The sequence below is a fragment of the Hemitrygon akajei genome, chromosome 12 (assembly GCF_048418815.1).
Source record: "Hemitrygon akajei chromosome 12, sHemAka1.3, whole genome shotgun sequence".
NCBI lineage: Eukaryota > Metazoa > Chordata > Chondrichthyes > Myliobatiformes > Dasyatidae > Hemitrygon > Hemitrygon akajei.
In genome coordinates, this window is record NC_133135.1 from 91,982,647 (window position 1) to 92,007,427 (window position 24,781).

At 50.0% G+C, this 24,781-nt stretch overlaps 1 protein-coding gene across 2 annotated transcripts in view; it reads left to right on the forward strand.

Annotated features, from left to right (window-relative positions):
* The window catches only part of LOC140737291 (LIM homeobox transcription factor 1-alpha-like), a 634,570-nt gene that overhangs the window by 327,569 nt on the left and 282,220 nt on the right, over positions 1-24,781 (forward strand). The gene's annotated exons all lie outside the window — the stretch shown is intronic.

Here is a 24,781-nt window from a genome sequence, read left to right on the forward strand (position 1 = left end):
ATTACAGTACCATCCCTGGCCTGGCATCAGCTCTATGCTCTTACGCTACCACCCCTGGCCTGGCATCCCCTCTATGTTATTACACTACCACCCCTGGCCTGGCAACACCTCTATGCTATTATACTATGACCCCTGGCCTGGCAACACCTCTGTACTATTACATTACCACCCCTGGCCTGCCAACACCTCTATGCTATTACTCCACCAACCCTGGCCTAGAAACACCTCTATACTCTTACACTACCACCCCTGGCCTGGCAATACCTCTATAGTATTACACTACCACCCCTGGCCTGGCAACACTCTATACTATTACAATACAGCCCTTGGCCTGGCAACACCTTCAAACTATTGCACTACCAATCCTCATGTGGCAACATCTCTATGCTATTACACTACAACCCCTGACCTGGTTACACCTCTGTGGTATTACAGTACCATCCCTGGCCTGGCATCAGCTCTATGCTCTTACGCTACCACCCCTGGCCTGGTATCCCCTCTATGTTATTACACTACCACCCCTGGCCTGGCAACACCTCTATGCTATTATACTATGACCCCTTGCCTGGAAACACTTCTATACTATTACACTACCACCCCTGGCCTGGCAACACCTCTTTGCTATTACACGATCACACCTGGACTTGCAACGCCTCTATAGTTTTACACTACCACCCCTTGTCTAGCAGCATCTCTATACTCTTACTCTACTACCACTGGCCTGGCAACGACTCTATACTCTTACAGTAGCACCCCTGACCTGGCAACACCTCTATACTCTTACGCTACGAAACCTGGCCTGGCAACACCTCTATATTATTACCTAACGAGCCCTGGCCTGAAACACATCTATGCTATTACACTACCACCCCTGGCCTGGCAACACCTTTATGCTATTACACTACAACCCCTGACCTGGTTACACCACTGTGGTATTACAGTACCACCCCTGGCCGGGCATCACCTCTATACTCTTACGCTAACACCCCTCGCCTGGCAACCCCTCTATGCTATTACACAACCACCCCTGGCCTGGCAACACGTCTATACGATTACACAACCACCCCTTGCCTGGCAACACCTCTATGTTATTACGGTCCCACCCCTGGCCTAGCAACGCCTGTATACTATTACACTACCACCCCGGGCCTAGCAACACCTCTATACGCTTACACCACCACACCTTGCCTAGCAACATCTCTATATTATTACACTACCATCCCAGGCCTGGCAACACATCTATACCATTACACTACTGCACCTGGCCTGGCAACACCTCTATGCTATTACTCTACCACCCTTGGCCTTGCAACACCTCTATAGTATGTAACTACTACCCCTGGCCTGGCAACGCCTCTATACTCTTACACTACCACCCCTGACGTAGCAACACCTCTATACTATTACACTACAGCCCTTGGCCTGGCAACACCTCCAAACTATTGCACTACCAATCCTGATGTGGCAACATCTCTATGCTATTACACTACCACCCCTGCCCTGGCAACACCTCTATGCTATTACACTACCACCTCCGGCCTGGCAATGCCTCTATACACTTACACTACCACCCCTGGCGTAGCAACACCTCTATATTATTACAATACCACCCCTGGCCTGGCAACGCCCCTATACGCTTACACTACCACACCTGGCCTGGCAGAGCCTCGATACTATTACACTACCTCCCCTGGCCTGGCAACACCTCTATGCTATTACACTACCACCCTGGCCTGTCAACACATCTATAATATTACACTACCACCCCCGGCCTAGTGAGGGCTCTATACTTTTAAACAACCACCCCTGGCCTGGCAACACCTCTATGGTATTACACTACCACCCCTGGCCTGGCAACACCTCTTTGCTCTCACACTACCACTCCTGGCCTGGCAACATCTATATACTATAACACTACCACCCCTGGCCTGGCAACACCTCTATACTATTACAGTACCACCCCTTGCCTGGCAACACCTCTATACTATTACAGTACCACCCCTGGCCTGGCAACACCTTTATACTCTTACACTACCACCCCTGCCCTGGCAACACCTCTATGCTATTACACTACCACCCCTGGCCTGGCAACACCTCTATACTATTATATTACCACCACTGGCCTGCCAATACCTCTATATTATTACACTACCACCGCTGGCCTAGCAACGCCTGTATACTATTAGAATACCACCCCTGGCCTAGCAACTCCTCTATAGTCTTACACTACCACCCCTTGCCTAGCAGCATCTCTATAATGTTACTCTACCACCACTGGCCTGGCAACGCCTCTATACTATTACAGTAGCACCCCTGGCTTGGCAACTCCTCTATACTCTTAGACTACCAACCCTGGCCTGGCAAATCCTCTATACTATTACAGTAGCACCCCTGGCCTGGCAACACCTGTGTAATATTACACTACCATCCCTGGCATTGCAACACCTCTCTACTATTACACTCTAGCCCAGGACTGGCAACGCCTCCATACTATTACCGTACTGCAGCTGGCCTGGCAATACCTCTATACTCTTACACTTCCACCTCTGGCCTAGCAACATTTCTATACTCTTACTCTACCACCACTCGCCTGGCATCACCTCTATACTCTTACGCTACCACCCCTGGCCTGGCAACCCCTCTATGTTATTACACTACCACACCTGGCCTGGCAACACGTCTATACGATTACACTACCACCCCTGGCCTGGCAACACCTCTATGCTATTACGGTCCCACCCCGGGCCTAGCAACACCACTATACGCTTACACTACCACACCTTGCCTAGCAACATCTCTATATTATTACACTACCATCCCAGGCCTGGCAACGCATCTATACCATTACACTACTGCACCTGGCCTGCCAACACCTCTATGCTATAACTCTACCACGCCTGGCCTGGCAACACCTCTATAGTATTAAACTACTACCCCTGGCCTGGCAACGCCTCTATACTCTTACACTACCACCCCTGACGCAGCAAAACCTCTATACTATTACACTATAGACCTTGGCCTGGCAACACCTCCAAACTATTGCACTACCAATCCTGATGTGGCAACATCTCTATGCTATTACACTAACACCCCTGCCCGGGCAACACCTCTATGCTATTATACTACCACCCCTTGCCTGGAAACACTTCTATACTATTACACTACCACCCCTGGCCTGGCAACAACTCTTTGCTATTACACGACCACACCTAGCCTAGCAACGCCTCTATAGTATAACACTACCACCTCCGGCCTGGCAAGGCCTCTATACACTTACACTACCACCCCTGGCGTAGCAACACTTCTATACTATTACACTACATCCTTTGGCCTAGCAACACCTCCAAACATTTGCACTACAACTCCTGGCCTGGCAACACCTCTATACTATTACACTACTGCGCCTGGCCTGGCAACACCTCTATAATATTACACTACCACCCCCGGCCTAGTGAGGGCTCTATACTTTTACACAACAACCCCTGGCCTGGCAACACCTCTATGGTATTACACTACCACTCCTGGCCTGGCAACACCTATATACTATAACACTACCACCCCTGGCCTAGCAATACCTCTATACTCTTACGTTACCACCCCTGGCTTAGCCACACCTCTATACTCTTACACTACCACCCCTGGCCTGGCAACGCCTCTATACTATTACACTACCACCCCTGGCCTGGCAACACCTCTATACTATTACAGTACCACCCCTGGCCTGGCAACACCTTTATACTCTTACACTACCACCCCTGCCCTGGCAACACCTCTTCTATTACACTACCACCCATGGCCTGGCAACACCTCTATACTATTACATTACCACCACTGGCCTGCCAATACCTCTATTATATTACACTACCACCACTGGCCTGACAATGCCTCTATACTATTACACTACGACCCCTGGCCAGGCAACACCTCTATACTACTGCACTACCAGCCTTGGCCTGGCAACACCTCTATGCTATTACACTACCACAACTGGCCTGGGAACGCCTCTGTACTATTACACTACCACCCCTGGCCTAGCAACACCTGTATACTCTTACACTACCACTCCTGGCCTGGCAACACCTCTACACTATTACACTACCACCCCTGGCCTGGCAACGACTCTTTACACTTGCACTACCACCCCTGGCCTGGCAATGCCTCTATACTATTACACTACCACCCCTGGCCTAGCAACACCTGTATACTCTTACACTACCACTCCTGGCCTGGCAACACCTCTACACTATTACACTACCACCCCTGGCCTGGCAACGACTCTTTACACTTGCACTACCACCCCTGGCCTGGCAACACCTCTATACTATTCCACTACAGCCCTTGGCCTGGCAACACATCCAAACTATTGCACTACCAATCCTGATGTGGCAACATTTCTATGCTATTGCACTACCACCCCTGACCTGGCTACACCTCTATGCTATTACACTACCACCCCTGGCCTGGCAACACCTCTATGCTATTACACTACAACCGCTGGCCTGGCAACACCTCTATACTATTACATTACCACCACCGGCCTACCAATACCTCTATATTATTACACTACCACCGCTGGCCTAGCAACGTCTGTATACTATTAGAATACCACCCCTGGCCTAGCAACTCCTCTATAGTCGTACACTACCACCCCTTGCCTAGCAGCATCTCTATACTGTTACTCTACCACCACTGGCCTGGCAACGCCTCTATACTATTACAGTAGCACCTCTGGCCTGGCAACACCTCTATACACTTACGCTACGAACCCTGGCCTGGCAACACCTCTATGTTATTACACAACGAACCCTGGTCTGACAACACATGTATAATCTTACACTACCACCCCTGGCTTGGCAATTCCTCTATACTCTTAGACTACCAACCCTGGCCTGGCAAATCCTCTATACTATTACAGTAGCACTCCTGGCCTGGCAACACCTGTGTAGTATTACGCTACCATCCCTGGCCTTGCAACACCTCTATACTATTACACTACTAGCCCAGGACTGGCAACGCCTCCATACTATTATCGTACTGCAGCTGGCCTGGCAATACCTCTATACTCTTACACTACCACCTCTGGCCTGGCAACACTTCTATTCTCTTACACTACCACCCCTGGCCTAGCAACACCTCTATACTTTTACACTACTACTCCTGACCTGGTTACACCTCTGTGGTATTACACTACCACCCCTGGCCTAGCAACACCTCTATGCTATTACACTACCACACCAGGCCTGGCAACTCCTCTACAATATTGCACTACCACCCCTGGCCTAGCAACACCTCTATACTCTTACACTACCTCCCCTGGCATGGCAATACCTCTATACTATTACACTACCGCCCTGGGCCTTGCAATACCTCTATGCTATTACGATACCACCCCTGGCCTGGAAACACCTCTATATTATTACAATACCACCCTGGCCTGGCAACGCCCCTATACGCTTACACTACCACACCTGGCCTGGCAGAGCCTCGATACTATTACACTACCTCCCCTGGCCTGGCAACACCTCTATGCTATTACACTACCACCCAGGCCTGTCAACACATCTATAATATTACACTACCACCCCTGGCCTGGCAACACCTCTTTGCTCTCACACTACCACTCCTGGCCTGGCAACATCTATATACTATAACACTACCACCCCTGGCTTAGCCACACCTCCATACTCTTATACTACCGCCCCTGGCCTGGCAACACCTCTATACTATTACAGTACCACCCCTGGCCTGGCAACACCTCTATACTATTACAGTACCACCCCTGGCCTGGCAACACCTTTATACTCTTACACTACCACCCCTGCCCTGGCAACACCTCTATGCCATTACACTACCACCCCTGGCCTGGCAACACCTCTATACTATTACATTACCACCACTGGCCTGCCAATACCTCTATATTATTACACTACCACCGCTGGCCTAGCAACGCCTGTATACTATTAGAATACCACCCCTGGCCTAGCAACTCCTCTATAGTCTTACACTACCACCCCTTGCCTAGCAGCATCTCTATACTGTTACTCTACCACCACTGGCCTGGCAACACCTCTATACTATTACAGTAGCACCCCTGGCCTGGCAACACCTCTATACTCTTACGCTACAAACCCTGTCCTGGCAACACCTCTATGTTATTACACAACGAGCCATGGCCTGACAACACATGTATAATCTTACACTACCACCCCTGGCTTGGCAACTCCTCTATACTCTTAGACTACCAACCCTGGCCTTGCAAATCCTCTATACTATTACAGTAGCACCCCTGGCCTGGCAACACCTGTGTAATATTACACTACCATCCCTGGCATTGCAACACCTCTATACTATTACACTCTAGCCCAGGACTGGCAACGCCTCCATACTATTACCGTACTGCAGCTGGCCTGGCAATACCTCTATGCTATTACTCTACCACCCCTGGCCTGCCAGCACCTCTATGCTATTACACTACCACCCCTGGCCTGGCAACACGTTTATACTTTTACACTACTACTCCTGACCTTGTTACACCTCTGTGGTATTACAGTACCACCCCTGGCCTGGCATCACCTCTATACTCTTACGCTACCACCCCTGGCCTGGCAACCCCTCTATGTTATTGCACTACCACCCCTGGCCTGGCAACACCTGTATACGATTACACTACCACCCCTGGCCTGGCAACACCTCTATGCTATTATACTATGACCCCTGGCCTGGCAACACCTCTGTACTATTACACTACCACCCCTGGCCTGCCAACACCTCTATGCTATTACTCTACCACCCCTGGCCTGCCAGCACCTCTATGCTATTACACTACCACCCCTGGCCTGGCAACACGTTTATGCTATTACACTACAACCCCTGACCTGGTTACACCTCTGTGGTATTACAGTACCACCCCTGGCCTGGCATCACCTCTATGCTCTTACGCTACCACCCCTGTCCTGGCAACCCCTCTATGTTATTACACTACCACCTCTGGCCTGGCAACTCCTCTATGCTATTATACTATGACCCCTGGCCTGGCAACACCTCTGTACTATTACATTACCACCCCTGGCCTGCCAACACCTCTATGCTATTACTCTACCACCCCTGGCCTGCCAACACCTCTATGCTAATACTCTACCACCCTGGCCTAGAAACACCTCTATACTCTTACACTACCACCCCTGGCCTGGCAATACCTCTATACTATTACACTACCACCCCTGGCCTGGCAACACCTCTATAGTATTAAACTACCACCCCTGGCCTAGCAACGCCTCTATACTCTTACACTACCACCCCTGACGTAGCAACACCTCTATACTATTACAATACAGCCCTTGGCCTGGCAACACCTTCTGACTATTGCACTACCAATCCTGATGTGGCAACATCTCTATGCTATTACACTACCACCCCTGCCCTAGCAACACCTGTATGCTATTACACTACCACCCCTTGCCTGGAAACACTTCTATACTATTACACTACCACCCCTGGCCTGGCAACACCTCTTTGCTATTACACGACCACACCTGGCCTAGCAACGCCTCTATATTATAACACTACCACCCCCGGCCTGGCAACACCTCTATACTCTTACACTATCACCCCTGGCCTACCAACACCTCTATACTCTTACACACCCACCCCTGGCCTGGCAACACCTCAATATTACTACACTACCACCTCTGGCCTAGAAACACCTCTATACTCTTACACTACCACCCCTGGCCTCGCAACTCCTGTATACTATTAGTCTACCACCCCTGGCCTAGCAACTCCTCTATAGTTTTACACTACCACCCCTTGTCTAGCAGCATCTCTATACTCTTACTCTACCACCACTGGCCTGGCAACGCCTCTATACTATTACAGTAGCACCCCTGGCCTGCAACACACCTATGCTATTACACTACCACCCCTGGCCTGGCAACACCTTTATGCTATTACACTACAACTCCTGACCTGGTTACACCTCTGTGGTAGTACAGTACCACCCCTGGCCTGGCATCACCTCTATACTCTTACGCTACCACCCCTGGCCTGGCAACCCCTCTATGTTATTACACTACCACACCTGGACTGGCAACACGTCTATACGATTACACTAACACCCCTGGCCTGGCAACACCTCTATGCTATTACAGTCCCACCCCGGGCCTAGCAACACCACTATACGCTTACACGACCACACCTTGCCTAGCAACATCTCTATATTATTACACTTCCATCCCAGGCCTGGCAACGCATCTATACCATTACACTACTGCACCTGGCCTGGCAACACCTCTATGCTATTATACTATGACCCCTGGCCTGGCAATGCCTCTGTACTATTACACTACCACCCCTGGCCTGCCAACACCTCTATGCTATAACTCTACCACCCCTGGCCTGGCAACACCTCTATAGTATTAAACTACTACCCCTGGCCTGGCAACGCCTCTATACTCTTACACTACCACCCCTGACGTAGCAAAACCTCTATACTATTACACTATAGACCTTGGCCTGGCAACACCTCCAAACTATTGCACTACCAATCCTGATGTGGCAACATCTCTATGCTATTACACTACCACCCCTGCCCGGGCAACACCTCTATGCTATTACACTACCACCTCCGGCCTGGCAATGCCTCTATACACTTACACTACCACCCCTGGCGTAGCAACACCTCTATATTATTACAATACCACCCCTGGCCTGGCAACGCCCCTATACGCTTACACTACCACACCTGGCCTGGCAGAGCCTCGATACTATTACACTACCTCCCCTGGCCTGGCAACACCTCTATGCTATTACACTACCACCCTGGCCTGTCAACACATCTATAATATTACACTACCACCCCCGGCCTAGTGAGGGCTCTATACTTTTAAACAACCACCCCTGGCCTGGCAACACCTCTATGGTATTACACTACCACCCCTGGCCTGGCAACACCTCTTTGCTCTCACACTACCACTCCTGGCCTGGCAACATCTATATACTATAACACTACCACCCCTGGCCTGGCAACACCTCTATACTATTACAGTACCACCCCTTGCCTGGCAACACCTCTATACTATTACAGTACCACCCCTGGCCTGGCAACACCTTTATACTCTTACACTACCACCCCTGCCCTGGCAACACCTCTATGCTATTACACTACCACCCCTGGCCTGGCAACACCTCTATACTATTATATTACTACCACTGGCCTGCCAATACCTCTATATTATTACACTACCACCGCTGGCCTAGCAACGCCTGTATACTATTAGAATACCACCCCTGGCCTAGCAACTCCTCTATAGTCTTACACTACCACCCCTTGCCTAGCAGCATCTCTATAATGTTACTCTACCACCACTGGCCTGGCAACGCCTCTATACTATTACAGTAGCACCCCTGGCTTGGCAACTCCTCTATACTCTTAGACTACCAACCCTGGCCTGGCAAATCCTCTATACTATTACAGTAGCACCCCTGGCCTGGCAACACCTGTGTAATATTACACTACCATCCCTGGCATTGCAACACCTCTCTACTATTACACTCTAGCCCAGGACTGGCAACGCCTCCATACTATTACCGTACTGCAGCTGGCCTGGCAATACCTCTATACTCTTACACTTCCACCTCTGGCCTAGCAACATTTCTATACTCTTACTCTACCACCACTCGCCTGGCATCACCTCTATACTCTTACGCTACCACCCCTGGCCTGGCAACCCCTCTATGTTATTACACTACCACACCTGGCCTGGCAACACGTCTATACGATTACACTACCACCCCTGGCCTGGCAACACCTCTATGCTATTACGGTCCCACCCCGGGCCTAGCAACACCACTATACGCTTACACTACCACACCTTGCCTAGCAACATCTCTATATTATTACACTACCATCCCAGGCCTGGCAACGCATCTATACCATTACACTACTGCACCTGGCCTGGCAACACCTCTATGCTATTATACTATGACCCCTGGCCTGGCAATGCCTCTGTACTATTACACTACCACCCCTGGCCTGCCAACACCTCTATGCTATAACTCTACCACGCCTGGCCTGGCAACACCTCTATAGTATTAAACTACTACCCCTGGCCTGGCAACGCCTCTATACTCTTACACTACCACCCCTGACGCAGCAAAACCTCTATACTATTACACTATAGACCTTGGCCTGGCAACACCTCCAAACTATTGCACTACCAATCCTGATGTGGCAACATCTCTATGCTATTACACTAACACCCCTGCCCGGGCAACACCTCTATGCTATTATACTACCACCCCTTGCCTGGAAACACTTCTATACTATTACACTACCACCCCTGGCCTGGCAACAACTCTTTGCTATTACACGACCACACCTAGCCTAGCAACGCCTCTATAGTATAACACTACCACCTCCGGCCTGGCAAGGCCTCTATACACTTACACTACCACCCCTGGCGTAGCAACACTTCTATACTATTACACTACATCCTTTGGCCTAGCAACACCTCCAAACATTTGCACTACAACTCCTGGCCTGGCAACACCTCTATACTATTACACTACTGCGCCTGGCCTGGCAACACCTCTATAATATTACACTACCACCCCCGGCCTAGTGAGGGCTCTATACTTTTACACAACAACCCCTGGCCTGGCAACACCTCTATGGTATTACACTACCACTCCTGGCCTGGCAACACCTATATACTATAACACTACCACCCCTGGCCTAGCAATACCTCTATACTCTTACGTTACCACCCCTGGCTTAGCCACACCTCTATACTCTTACACTACCACCCCTGGCCTGGCAACGCCTCTATACTATTACACTACCACCCCTGGCCTGGCAACACCTCTATACTATTACAGTACCACCCCTGGCCTGGCAACACCTTTATACTCTTACACTACCACCCCTGCCCTGGCAACACCTCTTCTATTACACTACCACCCATGGCCTGGCAACACCTCTATACTATTACATTACCACCACTGGCCTGCCAATACCTCTATTATATTACACTACCACCACTGGCCTGACAATGCCTCTATACTATTACACTACGACCCCTGGCCAGGCAACACCTCTATACTACTGCACTACCAGCCTTGGCCTGGCAACACCTCTATGCTATTACACTACCACAACTGGCCTGGGAATGCCTCTGTACTATTACACTACCACCCCTGGCCTAGCAACACCTGTATACTCTTACACTACCACTCCTGGCCTGGCAACACCTCTACACTATTACACTACCACCCCTGGCCTGGCAACGACTCTTTACACTTGCACTACCACCCCTGGCCTGGCAATGCCTCTATACTATTACACTACCACCCCTGGCCTAGCAACACCTGTATACTCTTACACTACCACTCCTGGCCTGGCAACACCTCTACACTATTACACTACCACCCCTGGCCTGGCAACGACTCTTTACACTTGCACTACCACCCCTGGCCTGGCAACACCTCTATACTATTCCACTACAGCCCTTGGCCTGGCAACACATCCAAACTATTGCACTACCAATCCTGATGTGGCAACATTTCTATGCTATTGCACTACCACCCCTGACCTGGCTACACCTCTATGCTATTACACTACCACCCCTGGCCTGGCAACACCTCTATGCTATTACACTACAACCGCTGGCCTGGCAACACCTCTATACTATTACATTACCACCACCGGCCTACCAATACCTCTATATTATTACACTACCACCGCTGGCCTAGCAACGTCTGTATACTATTAGAATACCACCCCTGGCCTAGCAACTCCTCTATAGTCGTACACTACCACCCCTTGCCTAGCAGCATCTCTATACTGTTACTCTACCACCACTGGCCTGGCAACGCCTCTATACTATTACAGTAGCACCTCTGGCCTGGCAACACCTCTATACACTTACGCTACGAACCCTGGCCTGGCAACACCTCTATGTTATTACACAACGAACCCTGGTCTGACAACACATGTATAATCTTACACTACCACCCCTGGCTTGGCAATTCCTCTATACTCTTAGACTACCAACCCTGGCCTGGCAAATCCTCTATACTATTACAGTAGCACTCCTGGCCTGGCAACACCTGTGTAGTATTACGCTACCATCCCTGGCCTTGCAACACCTCTATACTATTACACTACTAGCCCAGGACTGGCAACGCCTCCATACTATTATCGTACTGCAGCTGGCCTGGCAATACCTCTATACTCTTACACTACCACCTCTGGCCTGGCAACACTTCTATTCTCTTACACTACCACCCCTGGCCTAGCAACACCTCTATACTTTTACACTACTACTCCTGACCTGGTTACACCTCTGTGGTATTACACTACCACCCCTGGCCTAGCAACACCTCTATGCTATTACACTACCACACCAGGCCTGGCAACTCCTCTACAATATTGCACTACCACCCCTGGCCTAGCAACACCTCTATACTCTTACACTACCTCCCCTGGCATGGCAATACCTCTATACTATTACACTACCGCCCTGGGCCTTGCAATACCTCTATGCTATTACGATACCACCCCTGGCCTGGAAACACCTCTATATTATTACAATACCACCCTGGCCTGGCAACGCCCCTATACGCTTACACTACCACACCTGGCCTGGCAGAGCCTCGATACTATTACACTACCTCCCCTGGCCTGGCAACACCTCTATGCTATTACACTACCACCCAGGCCTGTCAACACATCTATAATATTACACTACCACCCCTGGCCTGGCAACACCTCTTTGCTCTCACACTACCACTCCTGGCCTGGCAACATCTATATACTATAACACTACCACCCCTGGCTTAGCCACACCTCCATACTCTTATACTACCGCCCCTGGCCTGGCAACACCTCTATACTATTACAGTACCACCCCTGGCCTGGCAACACCTCTATACTATTACAGTACCACCCCTGGCCTGGCAACACCTTTATACTCTTACACTACCACCCCTGCCCTGGCAACACCTCTATGCCATTACACTACCACCCCTGGCCTGGCAACACCTCTATACTATTACATTACCACCACTGGCCTGCCAATACCTCTATATTATTACACTACCACCGCTGGCCTAGCAACGCCTGTATACTATTAGAATACCACCCCTGGCCTAGCAACTCCTCTATAGTCTTACACTACCACCCCTTGCCTAGCAGCATCTCTATACTGTTACTCTACCACCACTGGCCTGGCAACACCTCTATACTATTACAGTAGCACCCCTGGCCTGGCAACACCTCTATACTCTTACGCTACAAACCCTGTCCTGGCAACACCTCTATGTTATTACACAACGAGCCATGGCCTGACAACACATGTATAATCTTACACTACCACCCCTGGCTTGGCAACTCCTCTATACTCTTAGACTACCAACCCTGGCCTTGCAAATCCTCTATACTATTACAGTAGCACCCCTGGCCTGGCAACACCTGTGTAATATTACACTACCATCCCTGGCATTGCAACACCTCTATACTATTACACTCTAGCCCAGGACTGGCAACGCCTCCATACTATTACCGTACTGCAGCTGGCCTGGCAATACCTCTATACTCTTACACTACCACCCCTGGCCTAGCAACACCTCTATACTTTTACACTACTACTCCTGACCTTGTTACACCTCTGTGGTATTACAGTACCACCCCTGGCCTGGCATCACCTCTATACTCTTACGCTACCACCCCTGGCCTGGCAACCCCTCTATGTTATTGCACTACCACCCCTGGCCTGGCAACACCTGTATACGATTACACTACCACCCCTGGCCTGGCAACACCTCTATGCTATTATACTATGACCCCTGGCCTGGCAACACCTCTGTACTATTACATTACCACCCCTGGCCTGCCAACACCTCTATGCTATTACTCTACCACCCCTGGCCTGCCAACACCTCTATGCTAATACTCTACCACCCTGGCCTAGAAACACCTCTATACTCTTACACTACCACCCCTGGCCTGGCAATACCTCTATACTATTACACTACCACCCCTGGCCTGGCAACACCTCTATAGTATTAAACTACCACCCCTGGCCTAGCAACGCCTCTATACTCTTACACTACCACCCCTGACGTAGCAACACCTCTATACTATTACAATACAGCCCTTGGCCTGGCAACACCTTCTGACTATTGCACTACCAATCCTGATGTGGCAACATCTCTATGCTATTACACTACCACCCCTGCCCTAGCAACACCTGTATGCTATTACACTACCACCCCTTGCCTGGAAACACTTCTATACTATTACACTACCACCCCTGGCCTGGCAACACCTCTTTGCTATTACACGACCACACCTGGCCTAGCAACGCCTCTATATTATAACACTACCACCCCCGGCCTGGCAACACCTCTATACTCTTACACTATCACCCCTGGCCTACCAACACCTCTATACTCTTACACACCCACCCCTGGCCTGGCAGCACCTCAATATTACTACACTACCACCTCTGGCCTAGAAACACCTCTATACTCTTACACTACCACCCCTGGCCTCGCAACTCCTGTATACTATTAGTCTACCACCCCTGGCCTAGCAACTCCTCTATAGTTTTACACTACCACCCCTTGTCTAGCAGCATCTCTATACTCTTACTCTACCACCACTGGCCTGGCAACGCCTCTATACTATTACAGTAGCACCCCTGGCCTGCAACACACCTATGCTATTACACTACCACCCCTGGCCTGGCAACACCTTTATGCTATTACACTACAACTCCTGACCTGGTTACACCTCTGTGGTAGTACAGTACCACCCCTGGCCTGGCATCACCTCTATACTCTTACGCTACCACCCCTGGCCTGGCAACCCCTCTATGTTATTACACTACCACACCTGGACTGGCAACACGTCTATACGATTACACTAACACCCCTGGCCTGGCAACACCTCTATGCTATTACAGTCCCACCCCGGGCCTAGCAACACCACTATACGCTTACACGACCACACCTTGCCTAGCAACATCTCTATATTATTACACTTCCATCCCAGGCCTGGCAACGCATCTATACCATTACACTACTGCACCTGGCCTGGCAACACCTCTATGCTATTATACTATGACCCCTGGCCTGGCAATGCCTCTGTACTATTACACTACCACCCCTGGCCTGCCAACACCTCTATGCTATAACTCTACCACCCCTGGCCTGGCAACACCTCTATAGTATTAAACTACTACCCCTGGCCTGGCAACGCCTCTATACTCTTACACTACCACCCCTGACGTAGCAAAACCTCTATACTATTACACTATAGACCTTGGCCTGGCAACACCTCCAAACTATTGCACTACCAATCCTGATGTGGCAACATCTCTATGCTATTACACTACCACCCCTGCCCGGGCAACACCTCTATGCTATTACACTACCACCCCTTGCCTGGAAACACTTCTATACTATTACACTACCACCCCTGGCCTGGCAACAACTCTTTGCTATTACACGACCACACCTAGCCTAGCAACGCCTCTATAGTATAACACTACCATCTCCGGCCTGGCAAGGCCTCTATACACTTACACTACCACCCCTGGCGTAGCAACACTTCTATACTATTACACTACATCCTTTGGCCTAGCAACACCTCCAAACATTTGCACTACAACTCCTGGCCTGGCAACACCTCTATACTATTACACTACTGCGCCTGGCCTGGCAACACCTCTATGCTATTACACTACCACCCTGGCCTGTCAACACCTCTATAATATTACACTACCACCCCCGGCCTAGTGAGGGCTCTATACTTTTACACAACAACCCCTGGCCTGGCAACACCTCTATGGTATTACACTACCACTCCTGGCCTGGCAACACCTATATACTATAACACTACCACCCCTGGCCTAGCAACACCTCTATACTCTTACGTTACCACCCTGGCTTAGCCACACCTCTATACTCTTACACTACCACCCCTGGCCTGGCAATGCCTCTATACTATTACACTACCACCCCTGGCCTGGCAACACCTCTATACTATTACAGTACCACCCCTGGCCTGGCAACACCTTTATACTCTTACACTACCGCCCCTGCCCTGGCAACACCTCTATGCTATTACACTACCACCCATGGCCTGGCAACACCTCTATACTATTACAATACCACCACTGGCCTGGCAATGCCTCTATACTATTACACTACGACCCCTGGCCAGGCAACACCTCTATACTACTGCACTACCAGCCTTGGCCTGGCAACACATCTATGCTATTACACTACCACAACTGGCCTGGGAACGCCTCTGTACTATTACACTACCACCCCTGGCCTAGAAACACCTGTATACTCTTACACTACCACTCCTGGCCTGGCAACACCTCTACACTATTACACTACCACCCCTGGCCTGGCAACGACTCTTTACACTTGCACTACCACCCCTGGCCTGGCAATGCCTCTATACTATTACACTACCACCCCTGACGTAGCAACACCTCTATACTATTCCACTACAGCCCTTGGCCTGGCAACACCTCCAAACTATTGCACTACCAATCCTGATGTGGCAACATTTCTATGCTATTGCACTACCACCCCTGACCTGGCAACACCTCTATGCTATTACACTACCACCCCTGGCCTGGCAACACCTCTATGCTATTACACTACAACCCCTGGCCTGGCAACACCTCTATGATATTACACCACCACCCCTGGCCTGGCAACACCTCTATACTATTGGACTGAAACCCTTGGCCTGGCAACACCTTTATAATATTACACTACCACCACTGGCCTGACAACACCTGTATACACTTACACTACCACCCCTGGCCTAGCAACACCTCTATACTCTTACACAACCACTCCTGGCCTAGCAACACATCTATACTCTTACACTACTACTCCCGGCCTGTCTATGCCTCTATACCATTATAGTAGCACCCCTGGCCTGGCAACAACTGAGTAATATTACACTTCCATCCCTGGCCTGGTATCACCTCTATACTATTATACTACCACTCCTGGCATGGCAACGCCTGTATACTATTACACTACTGCAACTGGCCTGGCAACACCTCTCTGCTATTACACTAACACCCCTGGCCTGGCAACACCTCTATACTATTACACTACCACCCCTGGCCTAGCAACACCTCTATGCTATTACACTACCACACCTGGCCTGGCAACACCTCTATAATATTGCACTACCACCCCTGGCCTAGCAACACCTCTATACTCTTACACTACCTCCCCTGGCATGGCAATACCTCTATACTATTACACTACCGCCCCGGGCCTTGCAATACCTCTATGCTATTACGCTACCACCCCTGGCCTGGAAACACCTCTATATTATTACAATACCACCCCTGGCCTGGCAAAGCCTCTATACACTTACACTACCACCCCTGGCGTAGTAACACCTCTATACTATTACACTACAGCTTTGCCCTTGCAACACCTCCAAACTTTTGCACTACCACTCCTGGCCTGGCAACACCTCTATACTATTAGACTACTGCACCTGGCCCGGCAACACCTCTATGCTAATACTCTACCACCCTGGCCTAGAAACACCTCTATACTCTTACACTACCACCCCTGGCCTGGCAATACCTCTATACTATTACACTACCACCCCTGGCCTGGCAACACCTCTATAGTATTAAACTACCACCCCTGGCCTAGCAACGCCTCTATACTCTTACACTACCACCCCTGACGTAGCAACACCTCTATACTATTACAATACAGCCCTTGGCCTGGCAACACCTTCTGACTATTGCACTACCAATCCTGATGTGGCAACATCTCTATGCTATTACACTACCACCCCTGCCCTAGCAACACCTGTATGCTATTACACTACCACCCCTTGCCTGGAAACACTTCTATACTATTACACTACCACCCCTGGCCTGGCAACACCTCTTTGCTATTACACGACCACACCTGGCCTAGCAACGCCTCTATATTATAACACTACCACCCCCGGCCTGGCAACACCTCTATACTCTTACACTATCACCCCTGGCCTACCAACACCTCTATACTCTTACACACCCACCCCTGGCCTGGCAGCACCTCAATATTACTACACTACCACCTCTGGCCTAGAAACACCTCTATACTCTTACACTACCACCCCTGGCCTCGCAACTCCTGTATACTATTAGTCTACCACCCCTGGCCTAGCAACTCCTCTATAGTTTTACACTACCACCCCTTGTCTAGCAGCATCTCTATACTCTTACTCTACCACCACTGGCCTGGCAACGCCTCTATACTATTACAGTAGCACCCCTGGCCTGCAACACACCTATGCTATTACACTACCACCCCTGGCCTGGCAACACCTTTATGCTATTACACTACAACTCCTGACCTGGTTACACCTCTGTGGTAGTACAGTACCACCCCTGGCCTGGCATCACCTCTATACTCTTACGCTACCACCCCTGGCCTGGCAACCCCTCTATGTTATTACACTACCACACCTGGACTGGCAACACGTCTATACGATTACACTAACACCCCTGGCCTGGCAACACCTCTATGCTATTACAGTCCCACCCCGGGCCTAGCAACACCACTATACGCTTACACGACCACACCTTGCCTAGCAACATCTCTATATTATTACACTTCCATCCCAGGCCTGGCAACGCATCTATACCATTACACTACTGCACCTGGCCTGGCAACACCTCTATGCTATTATACTATGACCCCTGGCCTGGCAATGCCTCTGTACTATTACACTACCACCCCTGGCCTGCCAACACCTCTATGCTATAACTCTACCACCCCTGGCCTGGCAACACCTCTATAGTATTAAACTACTACCCCTGGCCTGGCAACGCCTCTATACTCTTACACTACCACCCCTGACGTAGCAAAACCTCTATACTATTACACTATAGACCTTGGCCTGGCAACACCTCCAAACTATTGCACTACCAATCCTGATGTGGCAACATCTCTATGCTATTACACTACCACCCCTGCCCGGGCAACACCTCTATGCTATTACACTACCACCCCTTGCCTGGAAACACTTCTATACTATTACACTACCACCCCTGGCCTGGCAACAACTCTTTGCTATTACACGACCACACCTAGCCTAGCAACGCCTCTATAGTATAACACTACCATCTCCGGCCTGGCAAGGCCTCTATACACTTACACTACCACCCCTGGCGTAGCAACACTTCTATACTATTACACTACATCCTTTGGCCTAGCAACACCTCCAAACATTTGCACTACAACTCCTGGCCTGGCAACACCTCTATACTATTACACTACTGCGCCTGGCCTGGCAACACCTCTATGCTATTACACTACCACCCTGGCCTGTCAACACCTCTATAATATTACACTACCACCCCCGGCCTAGTGAGGGCTCTATACTTTTACACAACAACCCCTGGCCTGGCAACACCTCTATGGTATTACACTACCACTCCTGGCCTGGCAACACCTATATACTATAACACTACCACCCCTGGCCTAGCAACACCTCTATACTCTTACGTTACCACCCTGGCTTAGCCACACCTCTATACTCTTACACTACCACCCCTGGCCTGGCAATGCCTCTATACTATTACACTACCACCCCTGGCCTGGCAACACCTCTATACTATTACAGTACCACCCCTGGCCTGGCAACACCTTTATACTCTTACACTACCGCCCCTGCCCTGGCAACACCTCTATGCTATTACACTACCACCCATGGCCTGGCAACACCTCTATACTATTACAATACCACCACTGGCCTGGCAATGCCTCTATACTATTACACTACGACCCCTGGCCAGGCAACACCTCTATACTACTGCACTACCAGCCTTGGCCTGGCAACACATCTATGCTATTACACTACCACAACTGGCCTGGGAACGCCTCTGTATTATTACACTACCACCCCTGGCCTAGAAACACCTGTATACTCTTACACTACCACTCCTGGCCTGGCAACACCTCTACACTATTACACTACCACCCCTGGCCTGGCAACGACTCTTTACACTTGCACTACCACCCCTGGCCTGGCAATGCCTCTATACTATTACACTACCACCCCTGACGTAGCAACACCTCTATACTATTCCACTACAGCCCTTGGCCTGGCAACACCTCCAAACTATTGCACTACCAATCCTGATGTGGCAACATTTCTATGCTATTGCACTACCACCCCTGACCTGGCAACACCTCTATGCTATTACACTACCACCCCTGGCCTGGCAACACCTCTATGCTATTACACTACAACCCCTGGCCTGGCAACACCTCTATGATATTACACCACCACCCCTGGCCTGGCAACACCTCTATACTATTGGACTGAAACCCTTGGCCTGGCAACACCTTTATAATATTACACTACCACCACTGGCCTGACAACACCTGTATACACTTACACTACCACCCCTGGCCTAGCAACACCTCTATACTCTTACACAACCACTCCTGGCCTAGCAACACATCTATACTCTTACACTACTACTCCCGGCCTGTCTATGCCTCTATACCATTATAGTAGCACCCCTGGCCTGGCAACAACTGAGTAATATTACACTTCCATCCCTGGCCTGGTATCACCTCTATACTATTATACTACCACTCCTGGCATGGCAACGCCTGTATACTATTACACTACTGCAACTGGCCTGGCAACACCTCTCTGCTATTACACTAACACCCCTGGCCTGGCAACACCTCTATACTATTACACTACCACCCCTGGCCTAGCAACACCTCTATGCTATTACACTACCACACCTGGCCTGGCAACACCTCTATAATATTGCACTACCACCCCTGGCCTAGCAACACCTCTATACTCTTACACTACCTCCCCTGGCATGGCAATACCTCTATACTATTACACTACCGCCCCGGGCCTTGCAATACCTCTATGCTATTACGCTACCACCCCTGGCCTGGAAACACCTCTATATTATTACAATACCACCCCTGGCCTGGCAAAGCCTCTATACACTTACACTACCACCCCTGGCGTAGTAACACCTCTATACTATTACACTACAGCTTTGCCCTTGCAACACCTCCAAACTTTTGCACTACCACTCCTGGCCTGGCAACACCTCTATACTATTAGACTACTGCACCTGGCCCGGCAACACCTCTATGCTATTACACTACCACCCCTGGCCTGGCAGAGCCTCGATACTATTACACTAGCTCCCCTGGCCTGGCAACACCTCTATGCTATTACACTACCAGCCTGGCCTAGCAACACCTCTATACTTTTACACAACCACCCCTGGCCTGGCAACACCTCTATGCTATTACACTACCACCCATGGCCTGGCAACACCTCTATACTATTACATTACCACCACTGGCCTGCCAATACCTCTATTGTATTACACTACCACCACTGGCCTGGCAACACCTCTATGCTATTACACTACCACAACTGGCCTGGGAACGCCTCTGTACTATTACACTACCACCCCTGGCCTAGCAACACCTGTATACTCTTACACTATCACTCCTGGCCTGGCAACACCTCTACACTATTACACTACCACCCCTGGCCTGGCAACGACTCTTTACACTTGCACTACCACCCCTGGCCTGGCAATGCCTCTATACTATTACACTACCACCCCTGACGTAGCAACACCTCTATACTATTCCACTACAGCCCTTGGCCTGGCAACAGCTCCAAACTATTGCACTACCAATCCTGATGTGGCAACATTTCTATGCTATTGCACTACCACCCCTGACCTGGCAACACCTCTATGCTATTACACTACCACCCCTGGCCTGGCAACACCTCTATGCTATTACACTACAACCCCTGGCCTGGCAACACCTCTATGATATTACACCACCACCCCTGGCCTGGCAACACCTCTATACTATTGGACTGAAACCCTTGGCCTGGCAACACCTTTATAATATTACACTACCACCACTGGCCTGACAACACCTGTATACACTTACACTACCACCCCTGGCCTAGCAACACCTCTATACTCTTACACAACCACTCCTGGCCTAGCAACACATCTATACTCTTACACTACTACTCCCGGCCTGTCTATGCCTCTATACCATTATAGTAGCACCCCTGGCCTGGCAACAACTGAGTAATATTACACTTCCATCCCTGGCCTGGTAACACCTCTATACTATTATACTACCACTCCTGGCATGGCAACGCCTGTATACTATTACACTACTGCAACTGGCCTGGCAACACCTCTCTGCTATTACACTAACACCCCTGGCCTGGCAACACCTCTATACTATTACACTACCACCCCTGGCCTAGCAACACCTCTATGCTATTACACTACCACACCTGGCCTGGCAACACCTCTATAATATTGCACTACCACCCCTGGCCTAGCAACACCTCTATACTCTTACACTACCTCCCCTGGCATGGCAATACCTCTATACTATTACACTACCGCCCCGGGCCTTGCAATACCTCTATGCTATTACGCTACCACCCCTGGCCTGGAAACACCTCTATATTATTACAATACCACCCCTGGCCTGGCAAAGCCTCTATACACTTACACTACCACCCCTGGCGTAGTAACACCTCTATACTATTACACTACAGCTTTGCCCTTGCAACACCTCCAAACTTTTGCACTACCACTCCTGGCCTGGCAACACCTCTATACTATTAGACTACTGCACCTGGCCCGGCAACACCTCTATGCTATTACACTACCACCCCTGGCCTGGCAGAGCCTCGATACTATTACACTAGCTCCCCTGGCCTGGCAACACCTCTATGCTATTACACTACCAGCCTGGCCTAGCAACACCTCTATACTTTTACACAACCACCCCTGGCCTGGCAACACCTCTATGCTATTACACTACCACCCATGGCCTGGCAACACCTCTATACTATTACATTACCACCACTGGCCTGCCAATACCTCTATTGTATTACACTACCACCACTGGCCTGGCAACACCTCTATGCTATTACACTACCACAACTGGCCTGGGAACGCCTCTGTACTATTACACTACCACCCCTGGCCTAGCAACACCTGTATACTCTTACACTATCACTCCTGGCCTGGCAACACCTCTACACTATTACACTACCACCCCTGGCCTGGCAACGACTCTTTACACTTGCACTACCACCCCTGGCCTGGCAACACCTCTATACTATTGGACTGAAACCCTTGGCCTGGCAACACCTTTATAATATTACACTACCACCACTGGCCTGACAACACCTGTATACACTTACACTACCACCCCTGGCCTAGCAACACCTCTATACTCTTACACAACCACTCCTGGCCTAGCAACACATCTATACTCTTACACTACTACTCCCGGCCTGTCTATGCCTCTATACCATTATAGTAGCACCCCTGGCCTGGCAACAACTGAGTAATATTACACTTCCATCCCTGGCCTGGTAACACCTCTATACTATTATACTACCACTCCTGGCATGGCAACGCCTGTATACTATTACACTACTGCAACTGGCCTGGCAACACCTCTCTGCTATTACACTAACACCCCTGGCCTGGCAACACCTCTATACTATTACACTACCACCCCTGGCCTAGCAACACCTCTATGCTATTACACTACCACACCTGGCCTGGCAACACCTCTATAATATTGCACTACCACCCCTGGCCTAGCAACACCTCTATACTCTTACACTACCTCCCCTGGCATGGCAATACCTCTATACTATTACACTACCGCCCCGGGCCTTGCAATACCTCTATGCTATTACGCTACCACCCCTGGCCTGGAAACACCTCTATATTATTACAATACCACCCCTGGCCTGGCAAAGCCTCTATACACTTACACTACCACCCCTGGCGTAGTAACACCTCTATACTATTACACTACAGCTTTGCCCTTGCAACACCTCCAAACTTTTGCACTACCACTCCTGGCCTGGCAACACCTCTATACTATTAGACTACTGCACCTGGCCCGGCAACACCTCTATGCTATTACACTACCACCCCTGGCCTGGCAGAGCCTCGATACTATTACACTAGCTCCCCTGGCCTGGCAACACCTCTATGCTATTACAGTACCACCCTGGCCTAGCAACACCTCTATACTTTTACACAACCACCCCTGGCCTGGCAACACCTCTATGGTATTACACTACCTCCCCTGGCCTGGCAACACCTCTATGGTATTACACTACCACCCCTGGCCTGGGAACACCTCTTTGCTATCACACTACCACTCCTGGCCTGGCAACACCTATTTTCTATTACACTACCACCCCTGCCTTAGCCACACCTCTATACTCTTACACTACCACCCCTGGCCTAGCAACACCTCTATACTCTTACACTACCTCCCCTGGCATGGCAATACCTCTATACTATTACACTACCGCCCCGGGTCTTGCAATACCTCTATGCTATTACGCTACCACCCCTGGCCTGGAAACACCTCTATATTATTACAATACCACCCGTGGCCTGGCAGAGCCTCTATACGCTTACACTACCACACCTGGCCTGGCAACGCCTCTATACACTTACACTACCACCCCTTGCGTAGTAACACCTCTATACTATTACACTACAGCCTTTGGCCTTGCAACACCTCCAAACTTTTGCACTACCACTCCTGGCCTGGCAACACCTCTATACTATTAGACTACTGCACCTGGCCCGGCAACACCTCTATGCTATTACACTACCACCCCTGACCTGGCAACACCTCTATACTATTACAGTAC